The sequence below is a fragment of the Cnephaeus nilssonii genome (assembly GCF_951640355.1).
Source record: "Cnephaeus nilssonii genome assembly, chromosome: 9".
Lineage (NCBI taxonomy): Eukaryota > Metazoa > Chordata > Mammalia > Chiroptera > Vespertilionidae > Cnephaeus > Cnephaeus nilssonii.
Genome location: NC_137080.1, coordinates 36,053,548 through 36,074,228, shown reverse-complemented (window position 1 = coordinate 36,074,228; position 20,681 = coordinate 36,053,548). Strand labels below are relative to the sequence as shown.

Here is a 20,681-nt window from a genome sequence, read left to right as displayed (position 1 = left end):
CAATGCCTCTTGTTAGGCTCAATTAGACACTGAGACTCACAAGACGCAAACAGGCTACATTAGATATTGGTTATACCTAGCAGGATATAAAACATGAAACATGCCAGCAAGGCAGTAACAGGTAGTTACTCTTTAGCAGGAGTCCTCATAACAATTCAAGGGATATTCGCTTTGGCACTCCTGGGTAGGCAGGTCAAGAGTAAGAGGAATGTGATCACATGGATTGGTGTAGTAGCTACCCTATCTTAGAAGTAACAAATAGCCATCAATAGATCCAATCCCATAGATACAGCTTCCTGAGACTTACAACAGGACTTGCTTAATTATAAAAGTTATCAGAGTTATCACACTCAAGGAAGCCCAAAGCTGTAATATCCCACCAGTATTTACAGTTCATATATAATTTATTAATCATGAGTCATTTTTACCAAAAGCAATGGTGCTAGGTTACACGACTGACAGTCTATCTTTATCAGGTTTCCAGGTGAATAAAGCTAGGAAGGCCAAAACTGACCAGAGAAAAGAAAAGCTATTATTAACTATACTCAAAACAAAAAGGGAGATTCAATTTAAAATGGTACTAAGCTAGTCATCTATTGATATAGTTCACTGACTCTAAGATGTCAATGATTATAAGACACTATTAATTTTTGCACTAAGAAATAAATGCTGCTAGATTATAAGATACATCCCAATTACTCAGTTATAAAAAATGGGAGGGAAATGTACTTCTTAGAATCAATGAAATACATAATAACCCATGTCCCAATTTTTCACTAAAATATTTAAGATATACAGCCCTATCTTGGACAAACAGTCTGCTCCAAAATAAACCAGATGCCTACTAAAAACTTTCTTAGATGTGTAAGGTTATATTCTCACTCAATAACTCTCTTCACCTATTCTAAAAACACAACTTTCAATTTCAACGTAACTGATGGGGCATAGCTCTCTCCATCCTGGATGTTACATTAGTTTCCATCACTGATTCAATCATCAAAAGTCCTAAGGACTTTTACAACCTGGAGACTTTCACGTAATATTCTGGTGAAACAAATACACACCACACTGTCTCAGGTTATCCAAGAATAAGTTCCCTTCTACAAAATAAAGAGACTGGAGACTATGCAGTGAGAACAGAGGAAAAACTCTTAAACTTCAATCTAGCAGAGGTGCACTGGATGAATGTTTTCATCTAAGTGGGCTGTGCACAATTATTAGCTTCATATATCTTGGAGGGCAATTCTATCAGATTATGAGTGAGAAATGAAGATGATTATATGGACTTTCCATACTCTGTCTACTGGCAAAACACCAGAACTGAATAAATAGCTTCTTGCTTACAGATGGTTAAGGATGGGACCTACACAAACATTCAGAAGCACAGATAAAACATCTTAAAATGCCAAAGAAAATGATCTGTAATAATTTACATTGAGAAATGGAATACAGAAAGTATCTGCTGTGTGTTCTCAAGATACATGATAAAAAGTTTCCGTGAAACATTTTTTCATAAGGAAGATAATCAGTTAAAAAGAACATAAATAAATAAAAATACAATAGACATATGCAGACTAAGATATAAATGGAACTCAAGAGATAAGAAAAAAGAAAATACTATAAACAACAATAGCAAAACCCACACTCGATGAGAAATAGAACACTGCAGAAAAACATATCAGTAATTTAGAATATGAAAACAAAAATGTTCACCAAGAATGCAAAAGGACAAAGTTAAAAGTCAAAAGGAAAAGAGGTATAAAAAAGAAATGTGGCTCTTTTTATGGTACTTCAGGGGGGTCAGCTGCTTCAGGATGAAGCTGAACATCTCTTTCCCAGGCATGCGCTGCCAGAAACTCACTGAAGTGGATGATGAGTACCAACCCTGTACTTTTTATGAGAAGTATATGGTCACAGAAGTTGCTGAAAAGCTCTGGGTAAAGAATGAAAGGGTTAATGTGGTTTGGATCAGTGAGGGGAATGACAAACAAGGTTTCCCCATGAAGTAGGGTTATCTTGACCCATGGCGGTATCCCATTGCTACTGAGTAAGGAGCATTCCTGTTATAAGAAAAGGAGGACTGGACAGAGAAAGCGCAAATCTGTTCAGGGCTGCACTGTGAATGCCAATTTCAGTGTTCCCAGCTTGGTCATTGCAAAAAAAACAAGGGGGGGGTTGCGGGGAGGGGACGATATTCCTGGTCTCACTGATACTACTACTGTAACTTGTCACCTGGGGCCCAAAAGAACTAGCAGAATCCGCAAATTTCTCAAAAGAAGATGACTGCTAGTACATTGTGAGAATGCCCCTAAACAAAGCAGGTAATAAACATTGGACCAAAACACCCAAGATTCAGCCTCTTGTTACTCCATGGGTTCCACATTACAAACATCAGTATATTGCTCTAAAGAAACAACCTACTAAAAAAATAAGAGGTTACGGAATATGCTGAACTTTTAGCTAAGACAACAAAGGAGGCCAAAGAAAACACTAGGAACAAACTGCCAAGAAACACAGCCTGTCTTCTCTGAGAACTTCTACATCTAAGTCCAGTGATGGGCAACCTTTTGAGCTTGGTGCGTCAAACTTCACCAAAAAACTGAGCATAACTCGGGTAGTGTGTCACTTTGAGGAAAAAACATTATTTTGCGATATTTATAGTTTAAATAACATAAATGTATAACTGTTATATATAATTGTATTTAATAAACCTCAGCGGCTGCGTGTCATCAGAAATGGCTACGCATGTCAGTGCTGACACTCGTGTCATAGGTTTGCCATCACTGTCTAAGTCTGACTGCAATAAAAAATGAGATTTTATAAGAATAATACATAAATAAGACCAGACATCAAATCTCAAAAAATAAAAAAGGTGATCCAATCCACAAATACAGATTTTTTTAAAAACAAGCATAACAAATGGAATAGAAGCAATAATCAAAGGTATAACAGAAGAATAATACCCAAGTAAAAAGCACTAGCATTTCTACATCAAAAGGATTTTCTCATCTCAGTCAAAATTAAAAGACACCAGAATAATGTTTAGAGAATTTTAAAGGAAAAAGCCTGGGATACAAGAATATTCTGTATTGAGTCATGTTTCCATTAACACGTGAATGCAACAAAAAGTCATTTTCAGCTATTCAAGAATTCAGAAAAGTAATCCACATGAGCATCTCCTGAAAAATAGTACTTGATAACATATGAGGCAACGGAACTAAATCAAAATTGGTGTACTAGTTCATAATGCAAATTTTTTTCAATAGATGGAGTTACACATGTTGATATATATGCGATTTGATGTGTATGCTATTTTGTTGTATTGACAGCAAGCTTCAAAACTTCATATGTCAAATTTGCTGAAGGCATTAACATCATAGATATTTTTACACTTAAAAATGTTGAATTTCGTGCCAAAAAAAAAGAGCATTTGCAGGAAGTTTTAATTTCATTACTTTATTTTGAAGAAAAGTGCTGCTTAAAGTTATCGTATACTTCGGGAAGCTTATGGTGAACATGCTCCATCTCAAGATACTTGTGAACGCTGGGTTAAATGCTTTAAAAGTGATGATTTCCATTTGAAAGACAAAGAACGTCCAGGTCAACTGAAAAAATTTCAAGACCAACAATTACAAGCATTACTGGATGAAGATGCATGCCAAACTCAAAAACAACTTGCAGAAAGATTAAACGTTGCTCAACAAACAATTTCCGATCATTTACAAGCAATGGGAAAGATTTGAAAGGAAGGAAAATGGGTGCCACATCAACTGAACGAAAGACAAATGGAAAACCAAAGTGTCATCAGTAAAATGTTGCTTCAACGGCATGAAAGAAAGTCTTTTTTGCATCGAATTGTGACTGGTGATGAAAAGTGGATTTATTGTGAGAATCCCAAATGCACAAAATCATGGGTTGATCCAGGTCAACCATCAACATCGACTGCAAGGCCAAACTGCTTCAGAAAGAAGACAATGCTCTGCATTTGATGGGATCAGGAAGGTGTGGTGTATTTATGAGCTTCTAAAACCAAGTGAAACTGTTAATACTGATCGCTAACAACAACAATCAATTTGAATCACGCTTTGATCGTGAAATGACCAGAATGGGCCAGAAGACACGGCAAAGTAATTTTGCTTCATGATGACGCACCATCACACACTTCAAAACCAGTTAAAGACACGTTAAAAGATCTTGCCTAGGAAGTATTAACCCACCCACCGTATTCACCAGACCTTGCTCCTTCAGATGACCACTTGTTCGGATCAATGGCACATGCACTTTCTGAGCAGCACTTCCAAACATAGGAAGAAGTGGAAAATTGGGTCTCTGAATGGTTTGCCTTAAAACAAGAAAAGTTCTATTGGGACGATATCCACAAATTACCTGAAAGATGGGGGAAATGTGTAGCTAGCGATGGACATTACTTTGAATAAAGCACTTTTGATATTTCTCTTGAAATTATTGTGTTTTCTTTGATTACAAAATCCGAATTATTAACTGGTATACCTAGTAAATGGTGTTGTCTAAATAGATCAGGGGTTATGCTCCATACCAAATTAATATGTAGAATTGAGTCCGAATTGTTCTATTGAAGTTAAATACATAAGCTAAAAATTTTTTGAAAGAAATGATATACAGTTTAAAACATTCAACATTTATGTTAGTCTTAAAGATTAACTTGGAAAACTGAGTGATAAAAAGATAAACTAAGCTAAATTCTTTGCATTATCTATATATATAAAAGCCTAAGCGACCATCCAACTGTTTGCCTGTTAGCTATGACACGCAATGACCACCAGGGGGCAGACACTCTGACCAGTAGAGGAGAGCCCGATTCCTTGCAGAATTGGCTGTGGGTTAGGTTGCTGCTGGGGCACTGTGGGCCCCAAATCTGCTTCACCTGCACCCTGGACCCAGAGAGGAGGGAGCCTAAGTCCGGGATGCATCACCTAAGAACTGCCCTTTCTCAATCCGGGACCCCTTGGGGGATGTCGGAGAGCCAGTTTCGGGCCGATCCCCACAGGCCAGGCCGACGGACCCCACTGGTGCATGAATCCATGCACCAGGCCTCTGGTATATAAATACTTTGTTCTTGAGTTTTCCTACAACTACATTTTTGTACATATGCTTCTAAAAATGATTTCTGTATCTATGTTCAAAAAAAGGAAAGAGTAAAGTAAAATTAAAAGGATTAAAAATAGTGATAGTTAATGACATATCACAAAATATTCAAACTAAAAAGAAACAGTAATAGTTTTGACATGGAATAAGAAACAAGATTCAAGAAAAAAAGAGCTAAAGGGTCTCTAGTTTGATAAAAGATTTCTACAGCTACTCAAAAGCAGTCTAAAATTAGCTTTTATAGGTCTGCAACAGGACAAGTGTAAAACTTGAAAGCATTTAGAAACTTTTATGGCAATCTACCTGTTTAATATAATAATAATTTGTATTTTTCTTGTTGGTTTTTCTGTCTCTTCATTTTTTCTAGTAATTATTTTTAATGTATCTTAAAGAAGTATCAGAAATAATTCTTTACCACAGTTTGTAAAGAACTGCTTAAACACATATCCATTATGAAATCTGATGTGCCAAATAACACATCAAAATATACAAAGTTCAAACAATAGACATGCAAGGCAAAAATAAAGAACAAAAAATGTGCAAAGAATCTCATTCCATGACCGATTGAATTTTTTATAAAAAGGTATATAGAAGATGAAAACAAATTATAATCTGTCATTTTCTTTAGGAATTCATCCTATACTAATATAATAAAAGGATAATATGCAAATAGACAGAACGGTAGAACAACTGAACAACCAATCAAAGTGTAATCCTACATAATAAAAAGGTACTATGCAAATTAACCCTCACGCCCTCACCAGATGGCTGCTTAATACCAGGCAGGCAGGGGGGTTACTGAGGGACAACCAAACGACTGAACAAGCAGGCTGCATGGGGCAACCAGGCTTGCAGAGGGGGATAGTTGGGGGTGACCAGGCCGGCAGGGGGGGACAGTTAGGGGTGATCAGGTTGACGGGGGGGATGCAGTTGGGGGCGACCAGGTTGGCGGGGGCGCAGTTGGGGGTGATTAGGCTGGTGGTGGGGGCTGTGAGGGGCTATGAGGCCGGCGGGGGGCAGTTGGGGGCGACCAGGCCGGCAGAGCGGGGCAGTTAGGGGCGACCAGGCTGGCAGGGAGGGGGCAGTTGGGGGCAACCTGGCCAGCATCGGGGGGCAGTTAGGGGTGACTAGGCCGGCACACAGAGGCAGTGAGGGGCGATCAGGCCGGGGGGGGGGGGGGGAGGGTGCAGTTAGGGGCAACCAGGCAGGCAGGCAGGTGAGCGATTAGGAGCCAGCGACCCAGGATTGTGAGAGGGATGTCCCAGATTGGAGAGGGTTCAGGCTGGGTTGAGGAGACCCCCCCCTCCCATGCACGAATTTCATGCACCGGGCCTCTAGTATGCTAATGATATGCTAAGGCTGCTCAACTGCTCGCTATAATGTGCACTGACCACAAGGGGGCAGACAGTTGACCAGTTGCTGTTACGTGTACTGACCACCAGGGGGCAGATGCTCCGACTAGTAGGTTAGCTTGCTGCTGGGGTCCGGCTGATAAGAAATGAGCGAGATGGGGCCCTCCCACGGTCCCTCCCCAACCCAATTGTGCACCGGTGGGGTCCCTCAGCCTGGCCTACACCCTCTTGCAACCCAGGACCCCTTGGGGGATGTCGGAGAGCCGGTTTTAGCCCAATCCCACAGGCCACTCCTCTTGGGAGGTGCCAGATGCAGGGTTCATGGTTGGTGAGTGCTGCTGTGGCAGCGCGAGCCTCTAGCTATCGGGACAGATTGGGGGCGAGCCCGCAGCAGGCACAGTGGGGCTGGGATGAGCGGGAGCAGCAGGTAGGAGCTGCAGGCGGTGTTGGACTGCGGGTTTTGGCCCGATCCCTGCAGGCTACCCATAGGGACCCCACCCTTGCACGAATTCGTGTACCGGCCTCTAGCTTACTATAAGATGCCCTGTCAGTTTAATATCAGCTTTTCAGGAGGAAAAATTACTATAAAATGTACACATTATAAAATGTATTACAGCCTCAGAAATGTTTAAAAATGTTTTAAAGGATTAATCAAGGAAACAATATGTCAACAATTTAATATCAAATAAATGGAAAACTTTGTCAAAGAAACATTTATAAAGATATTGATGATATAACAAACTCTAAAGAACACCTCAATAATTTTGAAAAATTAAAAACTATGCAAAGTATGGCAAAAACTGGCTTTCAACCATTCCTTACTAAAAATCACTTAAGGATTCCTGTGTGTGTGTTTTTTTTTTGTTGTTTTGTTTTTGTTTTATTTTTTATGCTGCTGGGCAAAATTATGTATGAAGGGCCTGCCAACTTTGAAGACTAGGAAAACAAATTAAGTGGCTCAAAACATGCTAATCTATCTAGCCTCCCAGTTTTCTGATCTCCTTTATATAGAAATCAAAGGAAGAACTCAAAGTATTTCATGTCAGATGCTACTCAGATCACATATGCCTCTGCTATCCTCTCTCCCTAGCTCCCTACAATCTTATTTAAAATGTAGGATATTTAGGTAGTAGTTAGCATTAGTGCTTTCTCAAAAACCTCACAGTCTCTTTCTCTATCTTTCTTCTATGGGGCCCACTGGCCTAATCAACCCAGCCTAATATAGTGACATGGTTAAAGCTGACTGAATAAAGGATTATATATACAACTTAGAGGCCCGGTGTACGAATTGATGGATGGGTGGGGTCCCTCAGCCTGGCTGGCGATTGGGCCGATCGGGGCCAGCTGCCCAGGGGGAGGGACTGCGGGCCGATCGGGGCTGGCTGGCCGGGGGGGGAGAGACTGTGGGAGGTTGGTCAGCCACAGGAGGTTGGCTCTGGGAGCACACTGACCACCAGGGGGCAGCTCCTGCATTGAGCGTCTGCCCCCTGGTGGTCAGTGTAAGTCATAGCTACCAGCTGGTTGTCTGGTCATCTGGTCATAATGGTCGCTTAGGCTTTTATATATATACGAGGCCCAGTGCACGAATTCATGCATGGGTGGGGTCCCTCTGGGTGGCCTGCAAGGATTGGGCCAAAACTCGCAGTCCAACACCGCCTGCAGCTCCTACCTGCTGCTCCCGCTCATCCCAGCCCCACTGTGCCTGCTCCGGGCTCACTCTCAATCAGTCCCAATCCAGAGAGGCTCGCGCTGCCGCAGCAGCGCTTGCCAGCCATGAGCCCAGTGTCTGGTGCCCTTCCAAGGGGAGTGGCCTGCGGGATCGGGCTGAAACCGGCTCTCCAACATCCCCCGAGGGGTCCCAGATTGTGAGAGGGCACAGGCCAGGCTGAAGGACCCCACCGGTGCACAATTGGGCTGGGGAGGGACCATGGGAGGGCCCCATCTCGCTCAGTTCTAATTGGCCAGACCCCAGCAGCAAGCTAAACTACTAGTCAGAGCATCTGCCCCGCTGGTGGTCAGTGCATGGCATAGCGACTGGTCGACCAGTTGACTGTCTGCCTCCTGGTGGTCAGTGCATGTCATAGTGAGTGGTTGAGCAGCCTTAGCAGAACATTAGCATATTACGCTTTGATTGGTTGTTCAGTTATTCTGCTGTTCTGTTTATTTGCATATTACCCTTTTATTATATAGGATATATAGGACAGATTAGAGCACTGTATATGTTATAAAACTCAAAGCAACATTAACAACTTATTCTATATGATGAAGTATTTTCCACCTATGCTATACAGTTTTATCATCTAAAAAGCTCTCCAAAGGATGATCCTACTTCTTGGACTGTCTGTTAAAAGGAGTGGCCTTGGAGGGTGTGGCTCAGTTGGTTGGACGTTGTCCTGAATGGAAAGGTTGCCATTTCATTCCTGGTCAGGGCACCTGAGGAACTACAGGCTCAAACCTAGGTAGGGGGCATGGGCATGTAGGAGGCAGACGATGAATGTTTTGCTCTCTCTCAAAATCAAATAAAATAAAAAAAATTTTTTTTTTTTTTTTTAAGGATTGGTCTCACGATAGAACCAAAACCAGAAGAAAAAAAAGTAAATCAAAGATAGGATCCTTTTGAAACTGTTCATTTGAAGTCAGGGTTTTCAAAAATTAGTTCTCTAAATATGATGTTAGAAAATCAGGATATTTTTCTTCCATACCTAATATTTAAAATTAACTTCAACTAAATGTGATTTAAAGCCTAATTTAAGATATAAAAGCTCTTTATAAAATAAAAAGAAGTTGTTTAAACAAAAAATATTTACCATAAGAATAAACAAAATGGGAGCCGAAACTGGTTTGGCTCAGTGCATAGAGCGTCGGTCCGTGGACTGAAAGGTCCCGGGTTCGATTCCGGTCAAGGGCATGTATATTGGTTGCGGGCATATCCCCGGTAGGGGGTGTGCAGGAGGCAGCTGGTCGATGTTTCTCTCTCATCGATGTTTCTAGCTCTCTATCCCTCTCCCTTCCTCTCTGTAAAAAATCAATAAAATATATTTTAAAAAAAAGAAGAAACAAAATGGGAAAGATATTTGCAACTCAATACAGAGAGACCAATTTTTCTAATATCTGAAGAGCCTCATGGAATTAAAAAGCAAAAGACCAAATGGTAACAGGTAAATGGGTGAAAGATGAACAAGTAGTACATTGAAAAGGAAATACAAATGGCTTTCAACCATATGGAAAGACACTCACTCTCATGCATAATAAAAGAAATGCACATTAAAACTTTACTGAGATCCATATTTTTATCTATTAATTGGCAAAGATCAAAGCATTTGAGAACATAATTTTGGTGAAGACACGAAAAAAGTCTCATATTGCTGGTGGGAGTACAGATCGAAACCATCTTGTATTAGTTTTTCCTCATTTGATGAAATCCTTGTAAGACATTTAAAAAATGCAGTACACGAGATACTGAGCCTAGTATGGGCTGTTGGTCATTTAAAAAAAAAAGAACCTGTTACAACTGTCTGCTTTTATAGAATTGTTTATATAATAAAACAGACAGGTAGGCAAGTTTAAGTCTTGCTCCATCTGCTGCTCACCTTGGATACCTTACTGTGTGCACTTACTGGGTGCTCAGTAGATACTTGTTGAGTGAATGGGACCAGTAATGATGCTAAGGGATGATGAAAATGAAATAAACAAGAACAACAAATAAACTAAATTTACCTGAATTGTTGAATAAATTGCTTACAGGGCACTGTCACAATGGCAAATGTTTCCTGAAAAATGAGTCAGCCAGAAATAGTAGTATAGTCGATTGTTGCAGTAATAGCCCCATAATGAGTCAGTCACGTGCTCTTACAAAACCTCTCCCACACTGACTCTGGGCTTGGCCATGTGATTTGCTTTGAACCATGGTACAACAAACTATATGGGTCTTGCCTTCACTTTCTGCTCCTGTAAACCCTAGTACTGCCTCCTGATGAAGGGGAGCCTGCTAGAAATACATCCAACAACACCCCAGCCAACAGGCAGCACTGATATCCAGACCCAAGAGTAAAGCCATCCTAGGCCAATTAGCTTCCAACTGACCTATCAGTTAATTGCACCACATAAGCCAGCCCAGCCAGAAGCAGGAACAGAGAGCTTAACCGAGCCCAGCCCAGATTCATGGGCTAAAAAATGTCTACTATCTTACGCCACTAAGTTTTGGAGAGATTATAATGCAAAAACATACAAGTTGGGAGGGGGAAAAGGATTGGTGGTCAAGGAAAAGTTTTGCTTTATCTGTTTGTTTTTAAAATTTCACAATGAGAATATATTCATATACTACTTATCTAATTAAACTAAACTTATAAAATACTTTATATCACATTGATATAAAAGTCCTACCATCACCTTATAAAGACATACACATAAAACAAAGTAATTCAGTCCAAATGGGAACATGAATTTGAGGAAACATTAACGTTACTCAGAAGAAGAAAAATGGGTCAGTACAGAGTACCAAGGTATATTAACATACAAAAAAGTGGTAAGAAAAGATGCATGGTCAGTCATGTCTCAATAATGACTATTATCAAATTCTGGAAGTATTGCTTCTCCACTTCTGTTTAGGCAGGTAATGACCATTTAATACATGTTTCCTCATTTTAATCCTCACATGCTATGAAATAAACATATGCCGAATAACTTCAGGCAAAAGTTAATTGACCTATCCATGCCTCATTTCCTCAATTGTAAAATGGGGACAACAGTATCTATTTTATAGAGTTGTTGCAAAGAGATTAAATAACTTAAAACAGGGCATACCGGAAGGGATCTATAAATGGTTCATCACCCCCGTTAGTAAAATGATGTAAAATTACGGTCTTTTGACTAACCTGACTTCATTTTAAAATCACTAAGCATCATCAACCAAGGAGTGATCATCAAAATTAATTCAAAAGTCTTTCTAATGACTTAATAAAAAAAGAAAAAACAACGTTATTAAAAAAACAAAACAAAATAAAACCTGAATATATATGTAGAAAAAATATGATGAAGAGAATTAAAACTCCAGGCAATAATGAATTCACTCAGTCCACATTCCACAATCCAGGTTTAAAAACCACAGGCTTCCAATTTTTGTGTGTGTTACCATTTCACAAAAGGCAAAAGCAAGAAGACAGCAATAAATCCTATTTACTATGACCACTGGCACACACACTTTCAATACATTCTACCATCATGTTAAAAAAAAAAAAAAAAGAGGGCATTATTCATGTCTTTGGAAAATAAGGTTCTTTCACAAGATATTACACTTAACCTAATCTGCAGCACTGGAAAACTGTAGTTACTCCTTGATCAATGGCTTACCCTTGCCCTTCTTCAAGGCAAGATCAGGCCTGGACACTTGTGTGTGTGTGTGTGTGTGTGTGTGTGTGTGTGTGTGTCGCGCGCGTGCGTGCGTGGTGTGTAAAATCAACAGTTAAATTAAAAAATCAAGCCTGGGTGGGGTACTTATAAAAAAATCAATTTTAAAAAAAGTGTTTCAAACAGGTAATTACATGGCCTGTAGACATGTGAGTCAGTGACCGACTGTAAAAAGCCTTACACCACAATGTGCAAGTATTTTAGTTTGTCCTATTGTAAGGGATGAATACATGCTACAAAAATTCCATTTTTCATTTCAATTCAAGTCAAACTTTTCCTTTAAGTGAAGTAAAATATATTTTTAAAATTTTATTGAATTTATTAGGGTGACATTGGTTAATAACATGTTATAGGTTTCAAGTGTACAATTCTATATCCTAAGTATACTGTGTTGTGTGTTCAAAAGTCAAACATTTTAAAGAGTGCTTACTATATACAGAAGTAATGCAGCCAATTCTGGCTTTTGAAGGGTAAAGTAACACTTATTTTACTATATATATATATATAGGGTGTCCTCAAAAAAGTATACACACACTTTGAATAATTATAAAGGCAGTATTTATTAAAATACATTTCATTTTCAAAATTGAGCCATCAGCTGTCAAAGTGTGTATACATATTTTTTTTGCTGGTAATTGTATTTAATCATAATAATCCAAAGAGGTAGAAATAATCAACTAACTTTACAGAGGTGGAAATTAAGATTCACAGAAATAAAATAACTTTTTCCCTTATCTCTCAGCAGTAGACAGCAGTGTGGAGAGTACTAGGGGGTGCCAGGAGGCACTTCTGGGTAGTGCCATGTGACTTATTCCTACAGACAAACACAACACCCAATGTAGTAAGTCCTTTATCAGCAATATGAAAGGGGGCTAGGACTATGGGAAACTAAAAAGAAAATCTTTTAGGAATGGGCAAAGGAGTCACAGAAGGCTTTAAAGAGGTTGACATTTGAATTGTCACTTTAAGGATAAGTAGGATTTATCAATTTCAATGCCAAGGCTCACCCCCCCCTCATCCCCAATATATTAACCAAAATAAATTACTTACTTGAAATTGAGAAAAACAATTTTGAGAGAAATCTTCCTCAGATATATTACTCCATAGTTTTAAAACAAATAATATGATGACAGTTTAATTTTTAGGTTGCTTTTATGTGGCTTGTCTTGGTTTTTATTCTGAAATGAAATTTAGATTAGTCATTTTCTTGTTCTGAGAAACTAGGAGTATGCCAACATGTTTTAACTTCACATTTTTTCACATATCAACATGTATTCTTACAAAGTCTTGCATTTCATCTTCTCAAACAAAATCTAATTTAATATATAAATTACTTTGAAGTGTAAATATATATACAAAATAAGGTAGTTCTTTTAATTCTTGTTATACTTCCTTGGTAAATGTAATAAATGGAAGAAAAATAGAAAATTCTTATTATATTGTTATATATTACACAAACATTTTTGAGGTAACACACTTTCTTCTTTTTTTTAATCGTTTATATAGTAAATGCTCTTTCAACCCAAAGGAAATGAAAAAACTTTCCCCAAGGAAATTGACCTCAAATTTTTAGTATTTCCCACAACTATCATCTAAAAAGAAAATAGAATTGGAAAAAAATAAATTCCTAAATTTCCCAATGACAATTACGACTCCTTTTTCTCAAAATTTACCTTGCTAGGCATATATTCAATTTCTGCTGCAGAAAACAGTCCAGTTTGCCAGTACTAATTAAGCAATAAAATATTTTTCATTAAAAAATGAAATATTTAAAAATCTATTGAGAACTGGAAGAAACACAGATCATCTGGAAAACTTAAAAGGAATGACCCTCCAAAAACTGAAAAATACCACCCACACACCAAAAGGTCAAACAGACTGTCATAAGAGGATTTTACTTATAATTTATTTTTGTCTCAAAAATGCATCCATTTTATGTTTGGACAGTGGATTTTTTTCCCCTTTTACTAGCCTAAGACACCTACTCCTGCCTTATTTGTATCCTACCTTAGAAACTACAAATTAACACAATTTAACCAAAGTTACTCCTAGTATGTCCTCTATTAGTATCACTGTGGTGTTAAAATGGCAAGCAGGTACCAAAGTGACAATATACCACACCGTATCCCATATTTTACCTAGGGCTAATGGCAACATTCTTTGAAGCCTATTTAATCCCAACCAACCTACTTAACTCCAAATCATTCTCCACTCATATTTTAATACAATCACAAGCAAAACGAGAGAAAGTTTAATATTAGCAAAGGAACTTGAAAGGTTTCCTGATAGGAATGCCCTTTTTCTTTGGAAAAAATTATACATACAATTCTAGTATCAATTTTTATGTATCTTTCCTAAATTCCTCTTGCTATAATCTAACCTTTATTATTATTTTTAAAGACGATAGCTACAATTATCATAACAAATCATACTATAACCTATTCTGTAGGGAGATTTCTAAGCACTATTGGGCATAGTAGGCCCTTAAAGATTTCTAAGCTGTGTACATGCAGTTTCTCTAAAGTTCTGTATATTCATCTTTCAGCTATCAATGTCTTCCTCCAATTAACTCTCAGGTTTGGCGGGCCAGTGTGAGGCAGTGAAAGCTGAGAGTTAAAATCCTCAGTTTTCAGCCCCAGCCCCATATCAACCAACTATATAGGACACTGGACAAATCCCTGTGCTTACCTACCTAGATTTCAGGTTTTTTTGGTATAAAGTAACAGTATTTAACCAGAAAAGTGTTTCCCAACCTTTTCTACATTGTAAATAATATTTGTTGAGTATACTGGCCAACAGGAGGGCATGTGGAGGAATCGACACAGTGCTTGGTGAAAAGAAAAAAAGCCTCACATTTTTAATATAATTATAGAAGAAAAAGTTTAAATGAAGTTTGTAATAATATGAATTAATTTAAAATCCAACCTTTTCCACATCATGAACAATATTTCAAAATAACAATGATGCTTCATTTTTGCAGAACACAGATGCACTATTAGGCAGTCACCCTGCAGCAAGCTAAATGACAAATCAGACACACATAGCTAGAAGGATCCAATTTAGGCAAATACAGAGTCAGGCCAAGAGCTGGTGCCCCCTGGATAACATCCCTGCCACACTGTCTTCTCATCTCAGTGGGCTGCACCTTACACTGGGTGACATGCTACAAACTCTGGTAGCAGCTCCAGGATCCCTTCTCCATGAGAAGTAGCTACACACTGTGTGGTTGGCTAGATTCCCAAAAATAAAGCACCTCCTTTAATGCACTTAAAATATCAAAAGGAGCAGAAACTGCTAGTTGCTTATCATGCTATCTGCTTACAAGAACCTCACAGCCTTCCTTCAGATCCTACTCTGCTAGAGCCACCCTCCAAGTAAGCCACATAACATCAATTGGAAGCTCTGAATTAGAAGACCTCTAGCAAAACCTAAAATTAAACAGTATTGCAGTAATCATTTAACAACTGTTACAACTAAGTGTAAACAGTTGTAAAATGATTTTATTTTTGTTCTTCCATACCAATTCCTGCAAGCACAACATAATTTAAAAGTTAACTTTCAATAGATATTACATGCACATGGTAAAAATTATTCAAAAATTACCGAACAGTATACTAAAAGAATTTAGTCTCCTACCTTTGTCCTCTAGGCCACCAGACCCCCTCACTATTACCAAACTCTTATGTATCCTTTCAGAAATGTATTATTTTATATTTATAATATATATTGATGTTTACATGTAAATATGGTTTTAAAAACCACTCAAATGGCATGATACTATACATGAAGTCCTGCATCTTGTTTTTTCCCCCCCTCTTAATATATCTTAGATGTGACATCATAGCAGTACACATAGTATTGGCTCATTATTTTTAAGAAATACTGCCTAGTATTCTACTGAATAGACATACCATCATTTACTTACCCATTCCCCTACTGATTTATGTTTAGGCTGTTTCCAATCTTTTGCAATGACAAATAATGCTGCCACAAATATTCTTACATGTTCATTTGCTACAATCTTTTAGAAGATAAAATTGTTGAATAAAATTACTAATGCAAAAATATATGTGCATTTTTAATTTTGAAAATGATTTCCAAATTACTTTCCATAGAAAATGAGCACTTCATATTCCCACCAGCAATTTATGAGAATGTCCATTTCCCCTTCCTCTGACACTCCCCAAGTTACACTATGTAACCAATCTTTCTTAATTTGATAGGTAATCAAAGGTATGATATAGGTTTCATTTACATCTTCATTATAAATAAAACTGCACATCTTTTTATGTGAATTCTCTTTGCTTCTTTTTTTCTATTGGATTATTTTCTAGGAGCTCTTTATATATTAAGAGGAAATTAGTTCTTTGTGAAAAGTGTACAAATAAGATTTACTAGTCTGTTTCTCTTTTAACTTTGATTTTTTTCTCTATACAGAATTTTATTTCTATGTTGTAAAATTCAGCAATATGGCTTCGGTTCTACTTCATACTTTGAAAGGCTTTCACTGTTCCTAGATTATATTAAAAATAATTACCCTACATTTTTTGCTTGTTTTCTTATTTAAATCTTTTGATTCATCTGGAAGCCAACTCCCCCATATCCCCCAGATGACTAGCTATCTCAACACTGTTTACTAAGTAATTCTTCTTATCATATACTAAGTTCATATATATATATATATATACATATATATATATATATATATATTTCTGGTCTCTGCTCTGTTTCATTGCTGTCATGTGCCAAAACCACACTACTTTTCAAAACATTTAAAAATCAGTTTATATATAAATGAGTATAATAAAACCAGAAATTACTGGCCTACTTTAATATAAGAATCATTCTGCAGTTTCTATGTTGAATTTATATAATCAAGTTAGACACTATAATCATGCAATTATGCATCTTGGTTGATACTTATTTTGGTGCTCAGTGTGAACCTCAATTTCTTTTTTTACTACATAAATAGGAACCATATCTAAAATATCAGTTCTTCCTTAATTTTGTACACGTTCAATTTTTTATTAAATTGTAAAATCAACACATGTTCTCTGTAGAAAATCTGAAAAATACAAAACACACCTCCCAGAGATAAACAAACTTTACATTTTGGTGTATTTTTTCTGCATATTTAATAAATGACTATTTTGTAAACTGATTTTTCCACATAATATATTGACAGCATTTTTCCATATTGTTTTATATTCTTCTAAAACATTACTTTAATGACATAAATTTTATTATATGAATATGCCCAGTTTGTGTAACCATTTCCCAATTGTTGGACATTTGGGGTTGTTTTCTGTGATGACTATCATCTATTGACTAATTCCTGCAACAAAATTTCAAGCATGTAGTAAGCTTTGACTATATAATGGCGAGCAAAAATGAACACAAAACCAGCATTTAGGGAAGTTATGGGGGGGGGGGGCGGGGAGGAGAAAGACATTAATCTCCAACATATTATAAAATTACAACTATAGCAAGTGTTATGAAGGAGAGTTTACGGAGTTTTGAGAGTCTATGATAGGGAAGGCTTCCCTGAGGAAAGATAAATCAAAGTATAGGTGAAGGAAAAGGAAAAACATTCTAGGCAGAGGGAACAGCAGGTACAAAGGCCTCATTGTGGGAGGGAGCATGGCAAGAATAAGGGACTGAAATAAGGACAATAAGGCTGGAACACAAAGAGCAAGGTAAGAGAAACATGGCTCAAGTCATGACTGAATAGAAAGGTAGGGGCCAGATTATGCAAGACCTTATAAGACATGTAGATGCCACCACACAAGATAGGTAGCTTTGTCCTTATCCTAAAGGCAATGGAAAGCTACTGAAGCCTATCAAGTGGTAGGTGATATAATCAGGTTTGTATTTTGAAAAGATCCCTCTCATTACAATGTAGAAAATAGATTAGAAGGGAACAGAATGGACTGGGGTAGGCCAAGATTAGGAGGCTATTGTGGCAAATGCATCCCCAAAAAGCTAGTTTAGACTAGGGTGGTAATGAATAATGAAAAGTAGATGGATTCAAAAGATAATCAGACTTTGCCCAAAGATTTACATTCATAGATTAAAATCCCTAAAACTGAAATTATTGGGTCAAAAAATAACATTTCAAGGATTCTGACATGCATTGCCAAGCTGCCCTGCCAAGAGCAATTTTCATTTCATTTGTAAATTACCTTGTATCTGTTCCTCTATCAGAATTTTAAAATTCTTTTAAAATTCCTTTAAAATGACTTAATCCATACTTCCTTCATGAAGCCTTCCCCGACTCCCCTTTTTGCCACCAGAACATGCCACTAATCATGTCCTTCTTTGAGGCCTGGCTCTTATACACATGTCTACTATATTCCAAACTATGCTTGAGTTATGTCTACATATCCATCATCTCTACCACATTGTAAGCTTCTGGAGGGTAAAAGTTGTTCAAAACAACTCCACCTAAAAAAATAGCTCAATATTACACAGCAGGTTCTCATTAAGTGTTCACTGAATGAATGGAAATGCGTATTACCAGATTCTACTGTGTCCATAGACTTAAGAGGGCTCCTGATTAAGCCTTTGATTTACTGATTGTTACTTTAAATCAAATATAATACAGAAAGCTAATAAAATTTTCTTCTCAGGACTACAAATACCTACTAAATAAAGCGACTAATTTTGTTTGTGGCAAATCACTAAATCTCAGTAGTACTCATTTTTCTAATAATTATATCCAATAGGTATTATATAACCTTAAAATATATTTAAATGGTTTAGCAAAAAGAGGCTATGAACAAACAAGACTGTATTAGAGAAATTATTTATAATTTGAGTTGATAAATGCCATAGCTTTAAAAACTGTAGTCATCTCAAACTTCTTTAATAATCCATAAATTTACCAAAAAACTGAGGTTATTAAGCAACTACATAAATTATAGAGCATTTCAGAATTACCAAGTTCTTACGTTGAAACATCTGATTTCATATTTTACAGTTAGCATCTACCAGAATTTTCACTAGCTGGAGAGACTTAGGGGACTGGCAGAGTTCCTTACAGTAATCTTAAAGACAAGCAGCTCCCTCTATCAGTCTGTTTGGCCTACTTTAATTGCTTTGTGAACATCTCACTCACACTATACTCTCCTATTTACTCCTACTCTGCATCTCAGCAGGAAAGCTTTCTGAAAGTGTAATTCTGTTTAACTTGGTGCTGAGAAAGGAAACGAGAGAGAGCCATCTAAACTCAACATATATCCAGCAACTAAGCAAGAGTTGGGATGTGGAAACTGGACAGATTCCCAGGTCCACCTGAGTCAGCTCCTCACAATGAAGCCTGAAAAAACACTGTCTTGTACTTAAGTTATTTATAACTTTACTTCCCTCCATTAAACAAGCTACCAAAATGCTGTTAGACTGCTCAATACATTGTTATGTCAAAACAATGTTTAAGACACGTAAAAAACGACTAAAATAAAAGCAGAAGAGGTTTGTTTTTGTAAGTAGTAGTAATAATGATAGTAGTAGTAGTAGTAATTCCGTTCCACTCAGATGAAGAAAATTTAACTGATTCTCTCAGGTATCAATATCTTCAGTCAACAAGGTTTAAATCAGTAAGGATTTATCATTCAAATTTGAATATGCCACTTTTTAAATACTTTTTCTAATTTCACAAACAAGATATGGGAGCTTTTAAAACCAAGACATTTAATTTATTTCTTAAATTATTTAAGATATGCGCTTAAAAAAACAGGACAATCAGGTCAACTGGACTGTTTTCTAAAGCAGAAAAATACTTTTCATGCAATAACAGAAAAACTGAACTAGTAAAAATGTAGTAAACCAATCAGGTCAGAAATTATAATATAAATATGAAATCACCACTTTTGGGGGAAGAAAATTTCTCTGCTGCCATTCTTAGGATCTCATTTGTAAAGCAAACTTGAGTTCTGAAACACCTTGTCTCCAAACCAAGATAAAGAATTAAGGACTTCCAAAATTAATTACTACATATGAGACTTAAGTATGGTACTTTATTAACATAGGTTTATCAAGTGTTACACCTTTTCGTTAATTTACTGATTCATAAATCTATAAACATAGTTTGTACTTTCAAACAGTGTCTTCATTAAAAATTGTAGCATTCAGACTTTTACTAAGCCAGACTGACCTCCCTTTTTTATTATTTTCAAATTTTATTTTATTGGGTAGCCTGGAATAATTTTCTTTGGAGAAAGAATTCAGAATCAGATAATTACACAGTTTTTGTTTATTAATTAATACTAACTTTACTGGGAGTTTTGGACATGTTAAAAATGCAGGCTTGATTTCTGAAAGCTGTAAACTCTAAATGTATTCCAGTGACTTCAATTTTTTCACCTGTTGAGAAAAAAATTTTTTTAACTATACTTACAGCAAATTCAATGTGATAATCCTTAACAAGTTGAAGTATGGGTTTTTCTGTAGCAAGTTTTATTTTCTCAATATATGTACAAAAAAACCTTACTTTTATATTCATTTATATTATATATTTCAAGATGTAGTTTAACAAAACAGTATGGGTTTTTTGGGGGGTGGGGTGCGTGTAATTTACTGTAAGATGTCCAGAAGATACAAATATTTCTTATCATAAAGTAGTTTACATGTATACTTCTTAAATACTGAGAAACACGAAAGTACATTCTTTATTTAAAGAATGCTTTTTCACGTAATAGAATTATTGCTAGCTCATAGTAAAATTTATTTACTTCCACAAACAAAACTTTTCTATAAAACAGAGCTTGAAAATCACTGAGGGATACATAATTAATGACTTGT

At 36.8% G+C, this 20,681-nt stretch overlaps 1 protein-coding gene and 1 pseudogene across 4 annotated transcripts in view; one reads left to right on the top strand and one right to left on the bottom strand.

The window, feature by feature from the left end:
- The window catches only part of REV3L (REV3 like, DNA directed polymerase zeta catalytic subunit), a 148,983-nt gene that overhangs the window by 126,192 nt on the left and 2,110 nt on the right, over positions 1-20,681 (bottom strand). The window contains exon 2 of one of the 3 annotated variants that reach the window (XM_079779719.1): positions 12,933-13,060. The exons of the other annotated variants lie outside the window; for them this stretch is intronic. The gene's annotated coding sequence lies outside the window, so the exon portion shown is untranslated. The remainder of the gene's footprint in view (positions 1-12,932; positions 13,061-20,681) is intronic. 3 annotated transcript variants of the gene reach the window in all.
- LOC307105444 (small ribosomal subunit protein eS6-like) lies at positions 112-5,879 on the top strand (annotated as a pseudogene). The gene has a single exon. The product of its transcript is annotated as a small ribosomal subunit protein eS6-like (transcript).